The sequence below is a fragment of the Bos grunniens genome, chromosome 2 (genome assembly GCF_055505025.1).
Source record: "Bos grunniens cultivar Pamir isolate PY7600 chromosome 2, Bosgru_T2T1.0, whole genome shotgun sequence".
NCBI classification, from domain to species: domain Eukaryota; kingdom Metazoa; phylum Chordata; class Mammalia; order Artiodactyla; family Bovidae; genus Bos; species Bos grunniens.
This window is the reverse complement of record NC_141166.1, coordinates 21,818,064-21,840,935: the sequence shown is the minus strand read 5'-3', so window position 1 is coordinate 21,840,935 and position 22,872 is coordinate 21,818,064. Positions and strand designations below refer to the sequence as shown.

At 39.8% G+C, this 22,872-nt stretch overlaps 1 protein-coding gene across 1 annotated transcript in view; it reads right to left on the bottom strand.

Annotated features, from left to right (window-relative positions):
* Nucleotides 1-22,872, bottom strand: part of IRS1 (insulin receptor substrate 1) — a 64,243-nt gene that overhangs the window by 37,001 nt on the left and 4,370 nt on the right. The window lies entirely within an intron of this gene.

Below are 22,872 nucleotides of genomic sequence, written 5' to 3'. Positions count from 1 at the left end.
ACCAATGGAGCTGAATGCCCTGAACTTTGGACTACAAACGCACCTAGTGAGCCCTTGAAATTACTGCTCTGGATAGCTAACTAGTATTGTGCACCTGAGCAAAGGAAGGAGCACGCCGCTGTAAACGCATCTTCAGTCACGTGTACCCTCCTGTCTTTTTTTGTCGCTGTTGTTCACTCGCTAAGTCATTTCTGACTCTTTGTGACCCCATGGACTGCTGCACACCAGGCTCCTCTCTCCTCCAACTATCTTCCAGAGATTGCCCAAACGCATGTCCATTGAGTTGGTGATGCAATCTAACCATCTCATCCTCTGCCTCTCTCTATTCTTTTGGCCTTCAGTCTTTCCCAGCATCAGGATCTTTTCCCATGAGCTGGCTCTTCGCATCAGGTGGCCAAAGCATCTGAGGTTCAGCTTCAGTCCTTCCAATGAATATTCAGGGTCATTATCCTACTGTCATTATTCTTCCCCAAAAACCATGACCTTGAAAAATGCAAGTCAGGACCAAGAATGTGCTCACATCTCAATACCCACTCTCCCCTGTGGGGTAAAAATAAAGGGTAACCTTCAAAATCACAACATAGCCCACACTACCAAGGTCATTTTATCCCAGCAAGAGTAAATCCCATTCTTTCAGCCAGCTTACAGATTCCAAAGCTTGCTTTCTTTAGGACTAGTAAATTGCACCATTCAACTTCTAAGATCAACTTTAAAGAGTTAATCTAGTTCCTTCACTAAGTGAGTCATACTTTCCTTTCCCTGTGGCCTCAAGATGGTCACCATTCTACCCAGCACAGCAAGGAACACCAGTTTTCTCTGGTGCCAGAGTAGAGATATTTATCAACAAGAATTCTGTGGAAGGAAACATTCAGTGCCACCCATCAGTACTTTTATTTTCCATATTTAGTGTATAAAAAAATCCATAGGAACTATAAAATGCATGCACATACCTCCTTTTAAAATTTAACAAATACACCGCAGTCTTTAATCCTGATTTATACTTTCAGCTTCTAAAATAATTTAGCCCACGTGTAGAGTTCCTTCTGTGCCAAACTAATAATTCCTAGAATTTCACAGTACAAAATACTCATGCTCCGAGAAACAAATATCTGAACTAGAGAGTCAGAGTCAATGTATCTTTTCAGGCACTCAGTCACAATATACTTTTCCAGTCAAGATGTATATAGGAAGCTGATCGAACTTGAAAAGCATTTTGAATAAGGAACAAACATAAACCAAAAGCATCCTTGTGTTGTAAGGGCAAAAGGGAAGTGGAGGGATTTAAACTCAAACCACTGCAAATCTTAGGCTCAAAAGGCAATTTGTAGTTTCCAATTGCACTTTTACTTGATTCAAACAAAACTGTGAGATTGGGGAAATACTACCACAGCCAATGTTATGGACCAGAAAATCAGGTCAAAGAAAGCTGGATCCCAGGAAGTGGCTGAATCAGGAATAAAATTCACATCTCCTCATTTCCTGCCCATGCTGGTTCTATCGTATCATTCGACCCTTCATATATTATAGTCTACCTGGCCTTGCCTTGTAAACAATACAGAATCAACCTTATATGCACACACACAGTAGATGAGCCAATGGGATGAGTGAACATTAGTATAAGGTTCTTCTCCTAGCAGAGTAAATACTGTTGAGTAGTAGGAAATGAAAGAATCTTATCGAGACAGGAAAAATGATGCTGGCAAATTCTCCCCAGACCCCTAAGCCCCCCTACCCCGCTTTCTAAAATCCTCTTACAGAAGCTCATTACAAGAAATCAGGAAAGCAGAACTGAAACCAAAAGCTTATCTGACTGATAAGGACATACTTACACAGGATGCAATAAATTACCATTGCTTCCTGTTTTAAGTATTCTTATCTGGAGGACACTAAATGTTTTTTTTTTTTACCACAGAACCTCACATTTAGGACACGTCCCAAAATAGGAGCTTCTGATCTTCAGCTGTCAGCTGAAATTGTTTCATAAATAGCCCAGCATATGTACTCTGGAGGCTTGCTAACACTCTAAATGCAAATATAGTCCAGTCACACCAATTCCTCTTAGACTTTGGTGGCAATCGAGAAGGCGCAAAATCCAGCAGCCCCAGAAATTCTACAGAGGATCCCATGAATATCCCCAGTCAATGACCTATGGACCTCTATTTGGGTATTTTTGGAATTTTGAAACAAAAGCCATTAACAGATACAGATCCCTATTTTTAATATCTGGTTCGTAAAGGAACGAAGATTTATTTCAGGTCAGTTAATTTTTAAACAAGTTTAAAAATAGTTTTTGCCCAGAGATTCATTTTGATGAAAAGGATGTGTTTAAGGAAACCCTTGGGCCCTATATTTTTAAACAACTTTTCCAGAAGCTTTGCTAGTCAACAAGTACAGACAACAAAACTGATTATACGGGAATGTGCTTGAAAAATTACACATGTAACCCAAGGTAAGAATACATGCAGACGCACACATACACAGTATAAAAGACGCCTAGCTATAATCTTTATGATCTAGTATGTCAGGAATTCTATTGCCAGAATTACACAACAAGTTGAGACCATTTCAGAAAGAGAGAGAGAGAGAGAAAAAAAAAATCAATGTTTCCCCCTTAACTATGCCACATAACATAAATGGCCTGGGACTGTATCACTTGTCTTTTGTGTCTTTGTATTTGAGCAAAATATCTATGCCTTTATGGTCCTCTTATCACTCTGTGCTATGATTACCTGCCCTACAGCACACTCGCTCGCCCCAGGTGGGTACAAAGGGGTTTGACTGTTCTCAATGGAAGTCAGTCTACAAGAGTAGCCTTAAGATTGATTTCACCTTGAACACAGTAAATGCTCAAAAATTTTTGTTGAGTGTTGAAAAACTCAACATGCTCTTCAAGCCCCTTTTAGACATTTGTTAAGTAACTGCCTTTTTTTTAAGCCCAAATGATAAGCACAGATTCCCACAGAGTGGCCCCTTTATGAGTCTAGGAACAATTCTGCAATCCAGGAAGGAAAGCCCTGTCCCCAGACTACAGGTCCAGACAGGAATGAATTTTGTGGCCGTCTTGTGAAATCCATGTCTGGTGTGAACCACGTCTTGTGTGAACCACACACTGCACCCAGACCAGGCAGCGGTGCCTGGCCAGTTCCAGATTCCTATTGCAGAATCGATGATGATCACGCTCACATGATCTGGATTATTAACTTGATTCTTTGAGACCTGGGAAAGAATTATGGTAAGAAAAACAATGTGTTTTTAAAATATCTATGCTAAGTTGCTTCAGTTGTGTCAGACTCTTTGCAACCCTAACTATAGCCTCCCCTACCAGGCTCCTCTGTCCATTGGATTCTCCAGGCAAGAATAACTCAAGTGGGTTGCCATGCACTTCTCCAGTGGATCTTCCCGATATAGCGATCGAATCCACGTCTCTTAGGTCTCCTGTACTGGCAAGTGGGTTCTTTACCACTAGCGCCACCAAAATATCTATAGTAAGGCAATATCATAAAATATTCCTTAAAAGATTACTAGCGGAAGGATTCATAAAACTGTTTTAAAAAATCCAAGTAGCTAGGTCCTTGGAGGAAGAGAGCTTGAGAAGGAGCTGGTGATCACAGTGGCTTCAAGGTGATACAAAAATCTATAATGTTCTGATTTGCATTTCTCTAATAACTAGCGATTTTGAACATCTTTTCATGTGCCCATTGGCCATCTGTATGTCCTCCTTCACACTGGTCAGAACGACTATCATCAAAAAATCCACAAACAACAAATGCTGAAAAGGGTGTGGAGAAAAGGGAACCCTTTTACAGTGATGGTAGTAGCGTAACTTGGTATAGCCACTATGGAGAACAATATGGAGGTTCCTTAAAAAACTAAAAATAGAGCTACCATCACCTTGAAATCCCACTTCTGGGCATATATCTGGAGAAAAACATGAGCCAAAAGGATACATGTGCCCCAGTGTTCATTGCAGCACTATTTATAATAGCCAATCAGTTCAGTTCAGTTCAGTCGCTCAGTCGTGTCCGACTCTCTGCGACCCCATGAATCACAGCACGCCAGGCCCCCCTGTCCATCACCAACTCCCGGAGTTCACTCAGACTCACGTCCATTCAGTCAGTGATGCCATCCAGCCATCTCATCCTCTGTCATCCTCTTCTCCTCCTACCCTCAATCCCTCCTAGCATCAGAGTCTTTTCCAATGAGTCAACTCTTCGCATGAGGTGGCCAAAGTACTGGAGTTTCAGCTTTAGCATCATTCCTTCCAAAGAAATCCCAGGGCTAATCTCCTTCAGAATGGACTGGTTGGATCTCCTTGCAGTCCAGTGGAAGCAAATGTCCATCGACAGAAGAATGGATAAAGAAAATGTGGTACATATATACAACAAAATAAATTCTCAGCCATTGAAAAAATGAAATAATGCCATTTGCGGCAACAAAGACAGACGTAGAGAGTATCATACCAAGTAAAGTAAGTCAGACATAGGAGAAATATCATATGACATCCCTTGTATGTGGAACCTAAAAAGAAATGATACAAATTAACTTACTTACAAAACAGAAAGAGACTCAGAAAATGAACTTATGGTTGCCAAGGGGATGGGATAGTTAGGAACTCTGGGAAGGCCCTGTACACACTGCTATATTTAAAATGGATAACCAACAAGAATCTACTGTATAGCACATGGAACTCTGTTCAGTGTTATATGCCAGCCTGGATGGGATGGAGTTTGGGGATAATGGATACATGTATATTTATATGGCTGAATCCTTTGCTGTTCACCTGAATCTACTACATTGTTTATTGGCTATCAGTTCAGTTCAGGGTTTAGTTAATTGGCTATACCCCAATACAAAATACAAAGCTTAAAGTTTAGGGGAAAAAATCTATAATGGTCTGCTGTTATTGAACAAAGAAACACTGACAAAGAGCCAATTAAAATGGAAAGAACTGGAGAAATTAGGAAGCAAATCTCCAACTGTATGCTGGGTTGGTCTGAAACACTCTACTCCAGAATACTGACCAATTCTGGGCAGGAAAAAGATGCAGGATATTGTGTAGATTTGGGGAAGAACCACAAAATTGACTAAAGGTTTGAGAAACCAGAATGCCAACTAAAATCTAATAATGTTTAATATAAAGGAAAAAACTAAAAGCCGACTTCACAAAGGTCTTCAAACACATGTAAGAAAATATCCCATAAGAGGTCAGTGGACTAGATAAACAAACTATGGTACATCCATATAATGGAATATTATTCAGCAACATAAAGAAATGAACTATCAAGCCACAAAAAAGGACATGAATGAATCTTAACAAACATACCACTAAGCAACAACAGACAGTCTGATAAATAAATGTATGTACTGTGTGATTCCAATTATATAACATTTTGGAAAAGGCAAAACCACAGAGATATTAAACAGATCAGTGGTTTACCCCCAGATGCTGGGTATTAGGAAGAGGTTTAAATAGGGAAGCACAGATAATCTTCAGGAGAGTGAAACTATTCTGCATGATACTGTAATTGTAAACACAAGACCACAAGCATTTGTCAAAACCTAGAACTTTATATCAAAAAGAATAAACCTTAAGTGTATGCAAAAAAATTTTTTTTTTAATTCAAGAGGTCATTGATTACAGGTGGAATACAGAATGTGATGGAAGCATCTAGATATATCACAAATGCATGAGGCAATTTCCCTGAGGCAGGTGGAGATATGAGGTGCTGACCTAAGTAACTCTGGAAATGTGGCAAAAATCTACAAAACTAAAGGCAAAAGAAACTGCACTCTAGTTGATAAAGTCGTTTCCTATAGGGCATGTGTTGACAATCTGACACTGCTACATACACATATGCAGTGAAACTGAACCAGTAAGTACATGGATGAAGGATGGTGACAGCCGAGTTTCTCCCTGTTGGGGTGGGACGTAAGGTTAAGCAAAGGGCAGAAGCTAGAATAATCCACCAATAATCTGACCAATAATGATCCAGTGATCAGAGTTCAGACATTAGCATGAACCTATGATTAGCTTAAGTTACTTACAGATGGTTACATGCAGAAATTTTTATAGATATGTGTGCGTGTTTAGTTGCTCAATTGTGTCTGACTCTTTGCAACCCTTTGGACTGTAGTCTGCCAGCGGACTCTGTCCGTGTGTGTATGTATATGTGTATATGTGTATGTACATGTATATGTGAATGTATATATACACACACATGAACTTCTCAGATGACGCTAGTGGTAAAGAGTCCACCTGCAATGCAGGAGATGCAGGTTCAATCCCCGGGTCAGGAAGATACCCTGGAATAGGGAAAGGCAGCCCACTCCAACATTCCTGCCTGGAAAATTCCATGGACAGAGGAGCCTGGCAGGCTACAGTCCATGGGGCCACAAAGAGTCAGACACAACGGAGCAAACATATATATATATATATAGAGAGAGAGAGAGAGAGAGAGAGAGTCTATCTATTATATATCATATATACTATATATATATATTATATATCATATATATATTATATATCATATATACTATATATATAGTATATATATAAATATATATATACACTATAATATATAATTTTAGTATAATTATATAGTATAAATATATATAGTATAATTATATATACTATAATAATATATACTATATAATTATATATAGTATATATAATTTATAAACATATATATAGTATTATATATATCTAGGTTAATACACACACATACATTTCCTTGCTCTGACAGCTGAGAGAGCAAAAAAGAAATAACATTCCAGTAACAACAAACAAATCTAGTGCCAAGATCTTGGTTTCTAACACAATTCTCTAGTAAAAGGAATCAGAGTTCCCTAGAGGAATGGATGATATTAGGACAGGGGCAGGAAATAAGATAATCGTGGAGCATCTTATAGCAATAGAAAGTAGAGAAATGTTTTAAAACATTCCTACTGGGTTAAAAATGAGCAATAAAACAAGGTTACTGCTGCTACTGCTAAGTCACTTCAGTCGTGTCCGACTCTGTGCGACCCCATAGGCGGCAGCCCACCAGGCTCCGCCGTCCCTGGGATTCTACAGGCAAGAACACTGGAGTGGGTTGCCATTTCCTTCTCCAATGCCTAAAAGTGAAAAGTGAAAGTGAAAGTGAAGTCACTCATTGCCTTCTCTGAAAACAAGGTTAGGTGATTATAAAAATATTCATGTGTTCTGTTCTCTAAATGGTTTTCAAACACCTTTAAATTTCCTGGCCACTTTAAAGAACCCTAAATGGTAAATTTGGAGAAGGCAATGGCACCCCACCCAGTACTCTTGCCTGGAAAATCCCATGGACGGAGGAGCCTGGGGTCGCTAAAGAGTCAGACACGACTGAACGACTTCACTTTGTCTTTTCACTTTCATGCATTGGAGGTGGAAATGGCAACCCACTCCAGCGTTCTTGCCTGGAGAATCCCATGGACAGAGGAGCCTGGTGGACTGCCGTCTATGGGGTCGCACAGAGTCGGACACGACTGAAGCGACTTAGCAGCAGCAGCAGCAAACGGTTAATTGTATTTGATGACTTCTTCTTTTTTACAGAAAAGTAGGATGATGCAAAATTGCTTTCAGAGGAAACTGACTGCAATTAAATGTCAGCAAATAAATATATATTTGAAACCCAGAAAGTCATATTCAGTTTAATGAACATTGTCTACTCACTGATGAAACAGTTCATGTTTATGGCTATTGTCTTCTAAGAATTTCTGTTTAAATTTATTTCCAGCCTCATTTCCTCTTTTAGTAAACTGAATAATAACAACAGCAATGTTGTTATGATTTCCTGTTTTATATTCTGCACACTTAAACGCATTGTTTTATTTTTTCAATGTTTTTTTAGAACCTTACTGTACCTTACAGAAGTTTATATATATATATAAATTTAAATATTCTGATAAAAATATAATTTATATCTTCAATTTAAAAATAAAAAGGACAGGGGCCTTGTTCCTTGTTATCACTGCTAAAATCAGAGTGAGGGAAATAATCTCATATTTCCTCACCATAAAAACTGGTAACCACTAAAAAAGTCACCTCAAAATGGTGGAATTTACTCTTGTGATGTATGGATATACCAGGAACATACCGAATATCCTTATTAGTAAATTACACAGTAATATAAAAATAAAAGCATTTTTTTAAAAAGTAGTTTCAAGATACTGGTCTTTCCTCCCAAACATTTTATACAAAGAATAGATGCAGAGAAAAGTAAACATATTAAATAATTTTCCATCAGAATTTTCAAACAAAACTTCAGAAAAGAATTGGTATGAGCCATAACCAGTTTTGCATAATAGTCTTCAAAAGAAACCTCTTAAACAGTGAAAACTACTACCATCCAGTACCACGACATAAGCTGTGGTTCACGGCATCAACATACACATGTGGCCCAACACACGGTGGTGGCTACACACAGTCCCAGTCTTTTCTGGGGCCTCCTGGAGACCTTACTTACCCCTCACACCCTTCCCTGAGTGTTACATGTTCCAGATATTGCCTTTCACATAAGGCAACCTCTCCCAAGCAGACACACACCAATTTCAAGTCTTTACTTCCTTCTGTTTCATATCCTGTCCCATGAGGTCAGAAAAATGTGACTTTGTTTCATTTGTGAGTCACAAGGTAACCCTGATCACAACTGAAAAGCCACAAGGAGTATAAAAAACATACTTAGATCCAGGCAAAAGGATGTGATGAGTAAAAGTACAGGAACAAATCAATGTGAACCCTTCAAGTCCATGAAAAGGGCTGGCAGTTTTTGTTCCTTCTCTCAGTGGGCCTTATTTGTCCCCCAAGGAAGCCGATCCTTTCTAGCCTTTCTTTCAACGGGTCCTCAAAAAAAAAAAGCTCTATGAGAGCCTAAATTTTCACCTGTTTTCTTTACAGTTGTAATTCAAGAACTCAGGGATATGCTTGGCACTCAGGAGAAACTCACAAACTCCTTGTTGCATTAATTAACCAGAACGTTTGAGTCTTCAGCACTTCCCCACAGCTACCTTCAAGTCGGGTTATGATTTCTTCAAATTTCCAGGTTCAGTAATTACAACAGCTTAATTTTGGAATGAATGGAAATGTTTAAGAAGTACTTACCAAGTGTCAGACAGTGGTAATGTAGCTAAGAAAAACTCTAACTCTCTGTCCTCCTGAATAGAATATGAATCTGTTCTATAGATAAATGAGGTGTTGGCACCTTTCCCATACTGTGGTTTAAAAACATATGGCCCCACATTCATTCATTCAGTATCTACAACAAATAGTGTCGACCAAATGCCATAGGCATTGCACTAAGCATGTAAACCTTGTCAACCACCCTGGCAGAGAGAAAAATAGCCTAATTCAATACCAGACACATGCCCATTGAAAATACTTTCACATTTTAGAAAGTAGCATAAATGCCAACGTGACTATGTAGGACCAAGAAAATTGAAGTCCTATTTAAAATAAAACAGAACATATTTATGTTATAGATCTTGGGGACTTGTGGGGTTTTATATTAAAAACAAAAAATTTTTGCTATATATAAAATTGCTTGGATGCTAATTGTTAGCGTAATACTTAAAACTTCAAGCAATGTTGAAAAAAATTACTATAATAGGTGATAAGCTAGTTTAGAACACATAGTCTAATCCTTTGGTCATCAAACTACTCCAGCTTCAACCAAGCGCAGAAACAGAATGCAAGAGGAAAGTCTCATATCTTGGCAATGAGGGTCAACTGCTCAGACCAAGGTAACTTTTTAGCAGAGTAATAACAAGTACCACACTGGCAAAATGGACTCGTTTAAATTTAATTCCTTTCCCCAGACCTTATTCATATTTTAGTAGAAAGGCTAATTAGCAACAATATACTCAAGAGGAAAAAAAAAGGATGAGCATGGGGACAAATTAGAAGGGTCCTCTATGAATCACATACTTAATAACTGGCCTCTTTTTGAAAAAACAGAGGTAACTATGATACAATAATTATTTTTCAAATACTTTTTGCATTGCTTTTGATATCTTCAAACCTCAGTAAAAACGCTATGCTTTGACCTAGATCAGTAGGCTACAATTAACATCAGAAGAACTCTATTAGTACAACAAAAGTTGATGAACTACTGTTGGAAGCAGAGAAATAAATCTTGTCAAAACAAAGCAAAATTTCTGTCAATCTTTCAAAGAATGGTTTGGGGGAGCAGAGGAAGTATGCAAGGATTTCAGACACAGCAATGATGCAGCTGTAATTAATTTTCCCCCAGTTTTCACATCCGGTCATATCAGACTGCAAAGATTCCTATAATTCTGTTTGATGATTTTTTAAATATCTTGTTAAATCTGAATTTGATTTTAAAATATTTGGCAAATGAAAGGGTTTGAGGGCCTCAAAACAGATCCGCAGTGTTGTCTTCATTTAGGATTTTTCTAAAGCTATCCTCTCCCTGGATTCAACAACTCTCTCCTTAACTTGTTGATAAACAAATTTTTAATTTGGCAAGCATTTTGTGAGCACCTCCACTAATACTGGAGTCATGAAATAATTAAGTGAGACTACTCTCAAATAGCTTACAATTTCTAGGAGGAAAGAGGAGCATGAAACCAGTGATTCAAGCCAGGAAAGGGGTTTCCAGCATCTCTTAGGAAGGGGTAAACTTTCTGAAAGAAAGGAAAGAGACAGCATGCTAGGTACACTGGAACCCAGGAAACCAAAGGCTCTAGATATTTTCTTTGATCAATTAAATGAATTGATTTTACACTGCAAATGCAATTTTATAGGTGGTGAAAATCCATTCTGAACTCATCAGAGCTAAGAACTTTTCATTTATGTCTCTAAATACCTCCTGCCACTATTTTTTTAAAAAATATTCTGCAAGCCAAAAAAAGAAAAAGCCTGAAATGTCTTTATCTCATGAGTAACCATGGAATGGTGTTCTATTCTTAGAGAAGAGACATTCATTTAAAATCCACCAAAAAGTAGCTAGTGAATTAGATCAAATTGGGTGGCATGGGGTTTTGTTGAGTACTTGATGCTGCAAAGACACTTTGCAAGAGCCCAGTGGGGTGGGAAGCAGGCTCTGAAGGCACAATGACATTCCTCCAGCGAGTTTCAAGCTGGAGGCTAAAAGTACCAGCCATTCATTTTTCCGTCCTGAGACACATTCCTCACCCAGTTCAAAGGCCCAAGAAACACAAGCCTGCACACTTTCTGAAGGTCATCCCTTGCAGGGACTTGTGAGGGACCAAGCCCGCAAGATATTTTTAAAGACCCAGTTTTAGGAATAGAACCCTTTTTATCAGACTGTAGTTTCCTCTCCATAACCCTCCGCTTCACCTCCCCACCTCCCCACCTCCCCGCCTACACACACATCTAGGGTGCCCTACTAGTGGAAGTAAAGTATTTTCAGAAATTAAGTCATTACCTACTCTTTTTTAAAAATGCAATATTTATATTCCTTAACCTGAGGAATGGGATCAGGTTTGAAAGGAAGTTATTGTTTAGCTGTGGTTTAAAGCATACACTGGAATTGGGCAGGGGGGAAAACAGCAATCAAGGGAGGATTTGGGGGTTAGGTGGGAGTTGCCTAAAGTAGGTTATAGATATCCCGCTCAGCCAGGCCCTTGAAACATTTTCAGGATGTCCCTCCCCTTCCCCTGCCATGACATACTTCCTACAGGGGCCCCATTTTGTTTTGTTCTGTAACCCTGGGAGCATTTACGGCATGGGGATTCTGGTAAAAGAAAAAAGCAAATGCTGACTGGTACATGATCTGGGGCAAAGAATTACAACTCTGCCTCGGCTTTGAGTGTGATGTTACCAACCCTTTGGGTTTGCTTTCCGATAATTAGCAACTCTTGTTCCCAGATCTGGACTCATACTCAGGTGGGAAAACCTCTTTTAAGCCATTTAAAAGTCTTTGACACTATTTCGGTCATGGCTTCCCAGCTCTCCCCACTCAAGTTTCAGTTCTCATCTGTTTCAGCTTCAGGGGTCCATGGGGAGAGGGCAGTTTGGGTGAAGAGGTAGAGAAAGGATTGTTCAAAATGTCTAAAGCCCCCCTGGGCTCTGGATGCCTTTCCAGGACATTTCATTTCCAGTCCTATCTGAGCCATCTGAGGACTATTAGAAAGGAAAATTCTCCAGTCTAGGAAAACACCATGAATATTTTTACCAACCACCAATGGCATTAAAAATATAGACAACAGCCTGGTATGAGAAACTCCAGTAGTCACGTTTTTTGTTTTTCTCAGAGGTGAACTTCTAGCTTTCACTTATCCAGCAAGAGGCATTAATTCTTTCAAACTCTCAGAACTATGAGACTTCGGTGTCCAGAAACTCTTCAGAAAGATCCTTAACCTTTATACTTAATCCTACTACACTATATTAAGAACTAGTTATTCATTCAGTCTTAAAGAGGTTAAGGGCTGGGTGTTGAATGCTCGAGTACTACTATGAAAGTGAACTGGGGAAGTAAAGAAAGCTATAAAATGATAGTACGTGAAAATTTAGATACCTTCCCCTTCTCTATCAATTAGGAGAAATGCTTCAAAGTTAGAAAAAGAGACCATTTTTTAACCAATGCTTTTCTTCTTCCTGGGTTATGCGCTTATTTTAACTTGATTCAAAAGAGGCATGGAAAATAGAGTACTTTTGTTTTTCCCTTTAACAGGAACAAAGCATTGAATCCACTCGAAGAGGTATCTTGTCTGCTGTGTTCCTTTCCTGCAGAAATGTGAGGTCTGAGCCTGTTCTTCCATGGAAGACTGAGTTGTTGGGCATGTAACCAACTTTATATAACTAAGTTTCAAGATTTATGAGCAGCTCATCTCTAGAAAGATAAACAATAAAACAGTGTTGGTGGTGACCTCTGAGAAGACAAACTGGGGTACAGGAGTGGAAGGAAGTCTTAATGGTCACTCTATACCTCTAAAAAATGTGTAAACCACTTGAAACTTAGAGCATGTTATATGCATTGCCTATACCAAAACAGTAAAGGAAAAAAAAAAAGCTTGGATACAGCAAACTATCATAAAACTTGGTGGACTTTTAAAAAAAAATGCTTTTTTAAATATTTCTAGAAGAAACTACTACAAGCTTAAAAACAAGTATGACTGCACACCATCAAAACAAAGAAAGAGAGAGAAATGAGAAATGGCAAATCTCAAAAGAGATTATACTTCCCGCCAGAAGCAGGCTCAGGAACCAGAGATCAGAGGGCTAGACGTTTTCACTACTAAAAATAAAAGCCACCCACCCAAAGGCAGGGAGGAAATGTCCTTGAATATAGAGCTTCTAAGACCAAAAAAAGAGATTTCACTTTATTATTATTATTTTTTACAGTTCTCATCCTCACCCCATGTTTCCTAACACTGACCAACCCATGACAAGTACTCACTAAACTTCTGCTCATGTAACACCTGGACCCCTCTCCTGGCTACTCCACTTAGACTAAAGATAACTTTTTCATGCTTCTTGCAAATGTTATGTTTGCTATCAAAAGAGCCAAAAATGAACCATTTTTCCAAAGGAGAATTACAACAGCTTTATAAACTCTTTCAATATACTAGTGTTATGGTGAGGCAGGAAGCTGAGGTTAGAATGATTAAGAAAAGTACAAAACTTTAAGGTAGATGGACACCTGAAGTGTAGGAGAAAATGCTAATGTTCATAAATTACACCTTCTGAATATTCCCTGGTGGCTTCTTAATATTTCCTGGTGGCTCAGATGGTAAAGAATCCGCCTGCAATGCGGGAGACCTGGGTTCAGTCCCTGGGTTGGGAAGATCCCCTGGAGAAGGGCATGGCAACCCACTTCAGTATTCTTGCCTGGAGAACCCCATGGACAGAAGAGTCTGGCGGGCTTACAGTCCATGGGTTCGCAAAGAGTCCGACATGACTGAGCAACTAAGCGACTAACTGCGTGCACACACACCTTCTAAATCTTGATTTCTACCCTTCCCCAGCACCCACCCCCACCCCCACCAAGTTCTGCCAGAAGAAATTTGGTAGTTCTTGGATAAACTCTCTTCATTCCCATTTTCATCCCCATTTCCTTGTCTCCATCCCCATCCTCTTAGCAAAACAAGTGCCATCTGGAATACAACAGGTGCTCAATGGTACTTATTGAGGCAAAAGGGGAGGGAAACCAACAGGAAATTGTAGTTTAGGGTTTGTCTGGCCAAAGAAGATCACTGACATTGAGGAAGGGAGGTGGGTGGCCTCTATAGATCTGGAAAGTTTTTCTGATTATTTCCACAATCCCTTAGACTCAAGGATAAGTATGATTATTCCTCACATTCCATAGAGCCCATTCAATAATTTAAAAAAAATGGAGATTATTTTATTGGAGAATACTGAATAATAGTTAAATACATAGTAATTGGGAAGATCCCCTGGAGAAGGAAATGGCAACCCACTCCAGTATTCTTGCCTGGGAAATCCCATGGACAGAAGAGCCTGGTGGGCTACAGTACATGGGGTCACAAAAGAGTTGGACAGGATTTAATGGCTAAACAGTAACAAAACAACAAAGTAATTACTGAATATTTCAGAGACCTTCAATTGCTCTATTCTTAGCAAATGTCTTTTTTTTAAATGTTGCCAGTCTCATTTATATCATAATCTTCATGAAAGTATGAATCATGACTCTGTGCAAAATTTAATTTGTTTGCCACACTAGATATATTTGAAGGAAAACAACAAAAAGAATGCCTCTTTGATCATTTCAACAAACATAATACAACTATCAATTTCTCAAGATGAACTAATACTGCTCAGTTACATGACCTAAATATGTCAAGGACAATCAGAGAACTCACACTTAAGAATTTTTTGGTCAACAGAAAAAAACAGGGGAGGGTATAGTCTTTTCCTTACTACAGTCTTTCCCTTACTACAACTTGGGCTATATAGACATCTTCTTCAGCCTGACCAATTATTATCAGATGCATATGAATTTGGCTCTAACAGAGCCAGGGTGATGCTGGACAGGGTGACATAGAATGGAAAACAAAAACAACAAAATCAAGGAATGGCAAAGACCATGAATGCAACTCAGTTTACTCAATAAAATATTCAAACTACGGTAATAAAATCACAAAAGTCTCCTCTCTGATTGAAGATAAATACAATTAAAATTATACTTGGACCCATATTCAATTCCATGGCCATCATTAACAAAAATGCAGAAAGGGGGCTAAAAAAGAAAAGCAGCATTTTTAAAAGCTGTGTTATGCAAAGACCACTGACTCATTGAAGAAGCACAAATAACATTTAGCCAAACAAATTTGTTTTAACAAACAGACTACAGTAGAGCCTGCAGCAAGACTATTAAGATGGAAAATGTTCCTCTTCCCATAGATGATAGTACCTTATCTGCTCTATTCTCCCCCTATTCCTTTAAATTAAGAATGGGAGAAATACTACCATTTTCATAATGGAAGATAAGAATAGAAAAAAAAAGATACACTAGTCCATCATTTTAAAAAGCTTTACAACTTATTTTTTGCCATATTTCACCATAGTTTGAAATGAGTATACTATGATACCATACTAATATTAAAATGTAATTCTGTTTGGGGGAGGAGCTAAGATGGCAGAGGAGTAGGATGGGAAGAACACTTTCTCCCCCACAAATTCATCAAAATGTAATTCTGTTCAAGTTCAAAGTGATTACAACTTCTGAGCCTATTTCAACATTTTTAAGAGAACTTTTCAAGTTTGCCACATAGCTATAGACTTTCATGGTAATGAAATAATGTCAATTACATAATTATAAATGTGGTACAGTATCTATAATTTTAAATACAAGAAAAGTACTAGCATAAAAAAAGTTACAGAATATTTAGTGTGAAACTGACTTCAAGTTAATCCACCAGAAGCAATTTTCCCTTAATACAATTTCCAGTAAGTCTGTAACATAAGGAAATAATTGAGGAAATGGTTTTCTTTAAAACAAAGCAAAACAAAATGGTGAAGCATTCCATTATTCTAAAACTACCAACCCACCAAAATAAAAGGAATCATTTATATACAATACAGCTAAGAAACATATCTGATTATAGGAGGAGAACTGGAAAAGCATAGGTCAATGAAGTTTTGAATGAAAGAGTCAATAGACTATTCTAATGATTTATGAAATCCACATGGAAGTGCCCAAAGGCTAGAACCTTCTGAAAGCATTGGCAACTGGTCAGGGAGGGTTACACTGGGTCAGCAAAGCACTGAACAGCTCAGACGACCAATCAAAAATCTGAAGCACAAAAACTGGACAGTGCTAACTTCCGCCAGCAAGAGAAGCTTTGAGATTTTTCACACACCTAACAGAGAAAAATAAAACTAAACAAAAAATTGTGCATGACTTCCTAGAGTTCCCTCTGATTTCCTCTCCATTCATTCAAGTGGCTACCTCATTGAAGGATTCTGATGGAACAACTGAGAAACATTATCCATAAAGAGACCACCAGCTCTATCCCAACAGAATAACGTCATGGACATGGATTGGTTAAAGCCTGACCTAAACTGTCAATAAGGAATCTTCCTACGAAGCAGGAGATAAGGGTTCGATGCCTAGGTCATGAAGATCCCTTGAAGAAGGAAATGGCAACCCACTCCAGTATTCTAGCCTGGAAAATCCCAAGGACAGAGGAACCTGGTGGATTACAGTCTTGGTGGTGGTGTAGTCAGTCCCTAAACCATGTCCAACTCTGTGACCCCATGGACCGTAGCCCAGCAGGCTCCTCTGTCCATGGGATTTCCGAGGCAAGAATACTGGAGTGGGTTACCATTTCTTTCTCCAGGGACTCTTCCCCACCCACGGATTGAACCTGGATCTCCTTATTGCAGGTGGATTCTTGACCAACCGAGCCACCAGAGGCTACAGTCTATGGGGTCGCAAAAAAAAAAGTGGGACAGGACTTAGTGACTAAACAACAGCATATTGTCAGGTGGGGAGGGGTGCTTCTAACAGCTGACCTTAAAGTGAAGGAATCAGCAGGTAACTTACATCCTTCAGTCAGTTCAGTCATGTCCAACTCTTTGTGACCTCATGGACTGCAGCACACCAGGCTTCCCTTCCCTATCCATCACCAACTCCTGGAGCTTGCTCAAACTCATGTCCATCAAGTCAGTGATGCCATCCAATCATCTCATCCTCTGTCATCCCCTTCTCCTCCTGCCTTCAATCTTTCCCAACATCAGGGTCTTTTCAAATGAGTCAGTTATCCACATCAGGTGGCCAAAGTATTGGAGCTTCAGAATCAGTCCTTCCAATGAATATTCAGGACTGATTTCCTTTAGGACTGACTGGTTTGATCTCCTTGCCATCCAAGGAACTCTCAAGAGTCTTCTCCAACTTACATCCTTACATAAATTTTATTTTTAAAAGGGGAGGAGGGAGAGGAGCCAAACTGAGTTTAGAGAAGGTTCTAAAAATTTAGACTGGTATAGTCAGGAAGGTTTGTCTTAAGGTCTGTTAAAACCTGAAAATGTTCCATCCAAATAAGAAAGGTTGAAATCAGTCCTGAATCAAATCAAAAGAGTGATTCAGAAGGTAGAACGGGACAGAACATTCTAAAGCACTTCATTACAACCGCAACAACAGCTTCTCCAGAAAGAACCCTCATTACAACTGACCCATTAAAGAATATCTGTCATTTTCTACAAAATATCACTATGTTTAGAGCTGCAAAAGAAGTTAGAATAATTTAGAACTAAATTCTCAAGTTACTGAAAAGGAAATAGGTCCAGAGAAATTAAGCGACTTTCTCAAGGTCACCCGGCTTAGCAAAGGACACAGACTGTGTTACAACCCAAGATCTCTGGTTCCCAGAAACTGTTCTTTCCATTGTATCATTCAAGATGGCGTTAAATTATTTTCCAGAAATTTTGATAAACAAACAACAACAACTAAAAAGAATAGGGAGACAGGAGGGTAGTATGCCCTTTTGAATTCCAAGTCTCTTACTCTAAGACAACTTAGAGATACTGTTTATTTGGGGGCGGGTCAGGGGGCAATCCGGAGAAGGCAATGGCACCCCACTCCAGTACTCTTGCCTCGAAAATCCCATGGATGGTGGAGCCTGGTAGGCTGCAGTCCATGGGGTCACTAAGAGTCGGAGACAACTGAGCGACTTCAATTTCACTTTTCACTTTTATGCATTGAAGAAGGAAATGGCAACCCACTCCAGTGTTCTTGGCTGGAGAATCCCAGGGACGGGGGAGCCTGGTGGGCTCCCTTCTATGGGGTCGCACAGAGTCGGACACGACTGAAGTGACTTAGCAGCAGCAGCAGCAGGGGGCAATCAGATAAATGACTACAATATGTGAAATTTTTATGCATTTATTCTTAAAATAAAAAGCTACCCAAACAGTGGTAGAAATTATGAAAATCTCAAAGTTTTTTGGAACAGAGAAGCTTGCTCCCACCTGCTCAGACACAGTATTGGGGGACAGAATTACTCAGGGGGCATACAGTTACTTCCTTACATTTTCACCTGCGATGTTTCAATCGACACCTAAGGAAAAATGCTGCCTTTGGGGCTTATGATTCAGCGACTACAACAGTGATTGCTGGCTGCTGAGAAATACTTATTTGAGAGGCATGGAGAAAAAATACTTTCACGGAATTTGTCTTTGTTATTTTCCCTCTTTACTGTAGAAAAGACAAATTTGAACAAATTTCCAATCTCATCTGGTTATACAGCGCAGAGAAGTTTGGCTATGTTGAGGGAGCACAACACAAATTTAGCAAGCTTTCAAAATCAGTTCGTCCAGCCTGTCTGATGAGCTGTCACTAGAGCTGTCACTGATGGGGGGTGGGGGGGAGATCGGTTTTTTAGAAGCAATCCGCATTACCTCCAAACTCAGTAAGGAACCCTACCCAAGCTCTTACAATGAATCTCTAGATTCTCACGACTGGCAAAGATATATCAGATGTTTTCATTTCACTGGGAACTCCCGAGGGCCTAGGATGGTTAGTTTTTGTTGATCTTACCTAGCTTCGTGCTTTGCAAATTGCAAGCACTCAGTTAAGTGTTAACTCCAAGGCAAATGCAAGCCAAACGTGTTTTCCGAATGATCCCCACACGGTGCCTGCCACAGCACTTGTATTTTCTACTCCAATGTTTTGTTTTGTTTTTCTCTCCTCCCTCCCAATAGTGAGAGAAGTAAATGTAAAACTCCTGAGCCAACCCAATCAATCCTAAGCCACGTGCTGTAGTTTTCTGGGAAGGTGAAGGAACAGGAACGTGGCGTAGTAGTAAACCGTAGTAAAGAGAGGAGGGAAACAAAATGGGGCACGTCACATGGTCACGGCCTGGATTTTTCTCAATTAAATATAAGAGGAAGTGTGCGTTTCCGGCCTCTGTCAGTGGGCTGGTTGGACTTTCTCATTCTTAGGATTCTGGTCTGGATGCACACTAATAGGGCCGGCTGCACAACATCCTCCGGGAAGGGGGTGGAGGGGGCGTGTGTTTGGCTCCGTTTTCCCGGCACCAGAGGGAAGGGGTGGCGGGAGAGAGGTAGGCTACAACCCGGATGCCTGGCCCGCCGCCCACGCCGGACCCCGGACCAAGGCCCCCCAATCGACCCCCTTCACCCGAGGCCCCACCCCACCGCTGCTGCAGCACGACCTGCGCTCGCGCTGATTGGCTCTGGCGGGGGCCAATCAGCGCCCGGCTGCCCCGCCCACTCGGGGCCAGTCTCTGCCGCGCTCTGCTGGGGCCAAGGGCTCGGCGGCGGTCGTCGCCGCCGCCGCCGCCCACCACGCGCGGTTCGCGGAAAGAGGCCCAGCCGCCCCCCGCGCCCTCGGGCAACCGGCAACGGACCGGGTGGGAGTCTGAGGGTAGCCTCCGCCTCGATACTAAGCCCCCCAACCCCGGGCCAAAAGGGACTTGCAGGAGGGAGAGGGAGCCAAGCGCCAAATAAATAGAGAGGCATGTAAGAAGCAGAGGTGACCGTGGATATGAGAAAGTGCCAGACAAAAAGGCCACACAGCGAGGTGACAGGAGGGAGGAATGGGGAAGGAGAGATGAGAGGCAGACTTGGAGGTAGGAGTCCTGGAAATCACAATTAGGAAATGCAGTGGAAGGAAGAAAAATGGACTTTTTTCCCAAGGGGACAGAACAAAACGACCAAAAAAAAAAAAAAAAAAAGGAACCTAAAATAAATGGCAAGAGCCTATGTCTTTGCCAAAGCCTGCTCTACCTGCCCAGCTGCAGTTTCCAAACAAAACAAACTTGAGGTAAACGCTGGTTGAAGATAGCTGGCTGTTGTGCCCTTTCTGCCCTGCTTTTGGGGCTCTCCATTAACTCTGGGGAGAGTAGGCCACAAGTACTGCGAAATTCTGAAATGGAGCCAAAGAGAAAGAGAGAGAGAAAAAAAAGACAATGGCAGGAACATGAAATAAGAGGTGGGAAACAAGGGGGATGGGAAAGGAGGGTACCAAGAAAAAAAAAAAAAATCCAGCAGGTTAGAACCCAGAGGAGACACCGATGGACGAGAGAGGAGAAGATAAACAGAAAAGGTGATCAGACAGAAGGTGAATCAAGGGCAACCAACACTCCTGGGCACCTGCGCTAAATGCCTCAGAAACATTTTCCTGTAACAGACGGTGAAAAACATTCAACAAGCAGAGACGTTTAAAATGAGGGGTTAAGGGAAAGAGCACACACACATCTCCAAGTCCCTCATTCCTTTTCCTGTTTTAGGTTTTACCTGAGAAATAGGAAAGACAGGCAAAGATAGCAATTGCTGAGAAGTTAGGAAAACAATGTTTTCACAAAGTAACATACTCCTTCCCAGGCAAAGGGGTTTGCCACAGACAGGCTTGATTTCTTTTTGTTTCATATGATAATTACCTATTAAATTACAAATTTAAAGGCAACAGGGCAAAGGCAAACAAGCAGAATTCAAGATGTAAATGTGCCAAGTAGCATTTGGTGCCTCACTTAAAACACACACACACACACACACATACCCTCACCTCTCTCCATTTACATCTTACAAATACACATTGTAGAATTTTTCTGGCATGGTGCTGTCCATTGCTGGTCTATTGCTGCTCCAAAATTATTAAGGAATGATTATATGGTTGTTCCAGAATACTACATTTTTCCCTCAGAAAGTTAAGAATAGAAGATTGTTTTGTTTGCGTTGGTTTGTTTTTAATGTATCCTCCATAAAAGGAGGATTTTATTTTAAAGCCGTTTTGAAAAATGAAAACTTTATTTGGTCAACTTCCTTCAAAGCAAAATATTATTTATTCTACTTTCAAAAACAAAAACAAAAAAACCCTGATCAAATTAAGAAAACAGGTGAGGAAAACTTATTGTTTCTTAGCCTCTTCTTTCCTCTTTAAAACCAAAATCTTGGTTCTGCTTGGATTTTTTTTCCCCCTTCAAATTCCCATTCTTTATAAATGAGAAACTTTGCAACACAAACAGTTAAAGTGTTAGAGGGATCCACATGTCCCAACACATCATTTGAAACAACCAAAATTTTTACTGTTGATGCATACAATTAAATCTCTCTTCTAGAGAAGGAATCATGAATGTAAATCTAAATACTAATCAAATGTTTTGCATAATATATATCCCCTAAAATCTTAGTTTGAATGTTTCTATACCTGTACCTTGTTCCAGAAAACAGCAAATGATATGGGTCAAATATTAGAATCAATAGGAATATGAACCCAATATACACATGAATTCCTTATGGATGGGCACATATTAAGAAGAATAATGTAAAAGCACATTAGATGAAACATATATAAAAAGGTTATCACAAGATAATGTTTGTCAGAATAAAGTGTTTCCAAATGCTGGAAACATCTACATTGCCAACTCATCACATTATTTGCAAACTATACTCCTCTCCTCTTCCCACAATTATGACCACCAGAAAAAAGGCTCAACAGAATGAAGAGTAGGCTAATTTCCTATTAGAAATGTTTTTCATTTTCAGTACAGCCTTAGCCATAGAAGACCCGAAGCCAACTTTCAACATTTAGTGAGGTATCCACTCTAGAATTTAAAAGGTAAACAGTAAGTATCCTACAAAGGAAGAGGACAAGGTTTAGCTCTTACATTCAATGCAGATGAAAACCAAACTCTTCCATCTCCCTGACTTAATATTTCTTTTCAAAGTAAAAATGTTAAGTAATTTTACAGAAGATGTACAGTAGCCCCCATATGATCTATGTGGGGGTCTCTGTACAGGCCTTTGCAAGAACAGACAACTGTAAGGCTGACACAGTGGGCTGAATTTTCATAACTCTTAACTCAATAATGGGTCCCAGATGCATGCAGACTTCACTGTGTAAAAGCAGCCATGCCTGTGAGGTGATAGGTCCGTGTGTGGGTAATATTTCATAAATCTTCATTCAGAAACAAAATGTCACCAATAATTACTTTTTAAAGAGAGTCATAGACAGACAGCTATTTCTCTAAATCTGTAAGCCTAAAGCAAGCTCGTACTTCTGAATCTTTTTAGGGCAACAGGAATAAAAATTGATGTTTCCCACTACTAGTTATGTTGCCTTGGTATTGTGAAATCACAGAACTAAAGTGCACAGGGCAACTTGATAAGATCAACCTCAAGAGCTCTGAGAAATTACCTTTAAATGAAGGGCTTAGCCCCTGGATTAACAAATATTTTTGTAGAACTGTCCCTTCTAGAGACTGACCTCAGTATATAGTCAAAAGAAAACTTCCATTAGGAGATCAAGGTTCTTACAAACGAACTTTACAAACCTCAGAACTGGTATTAACAGGATATATGTCTTGGAAATACTAAAGTACTTCACTTGGGAAACTCAAGAGGAAAAGCCCTCTGGAGTGGCTGCTCCTATAGATTTATCTAACCATCAGGCA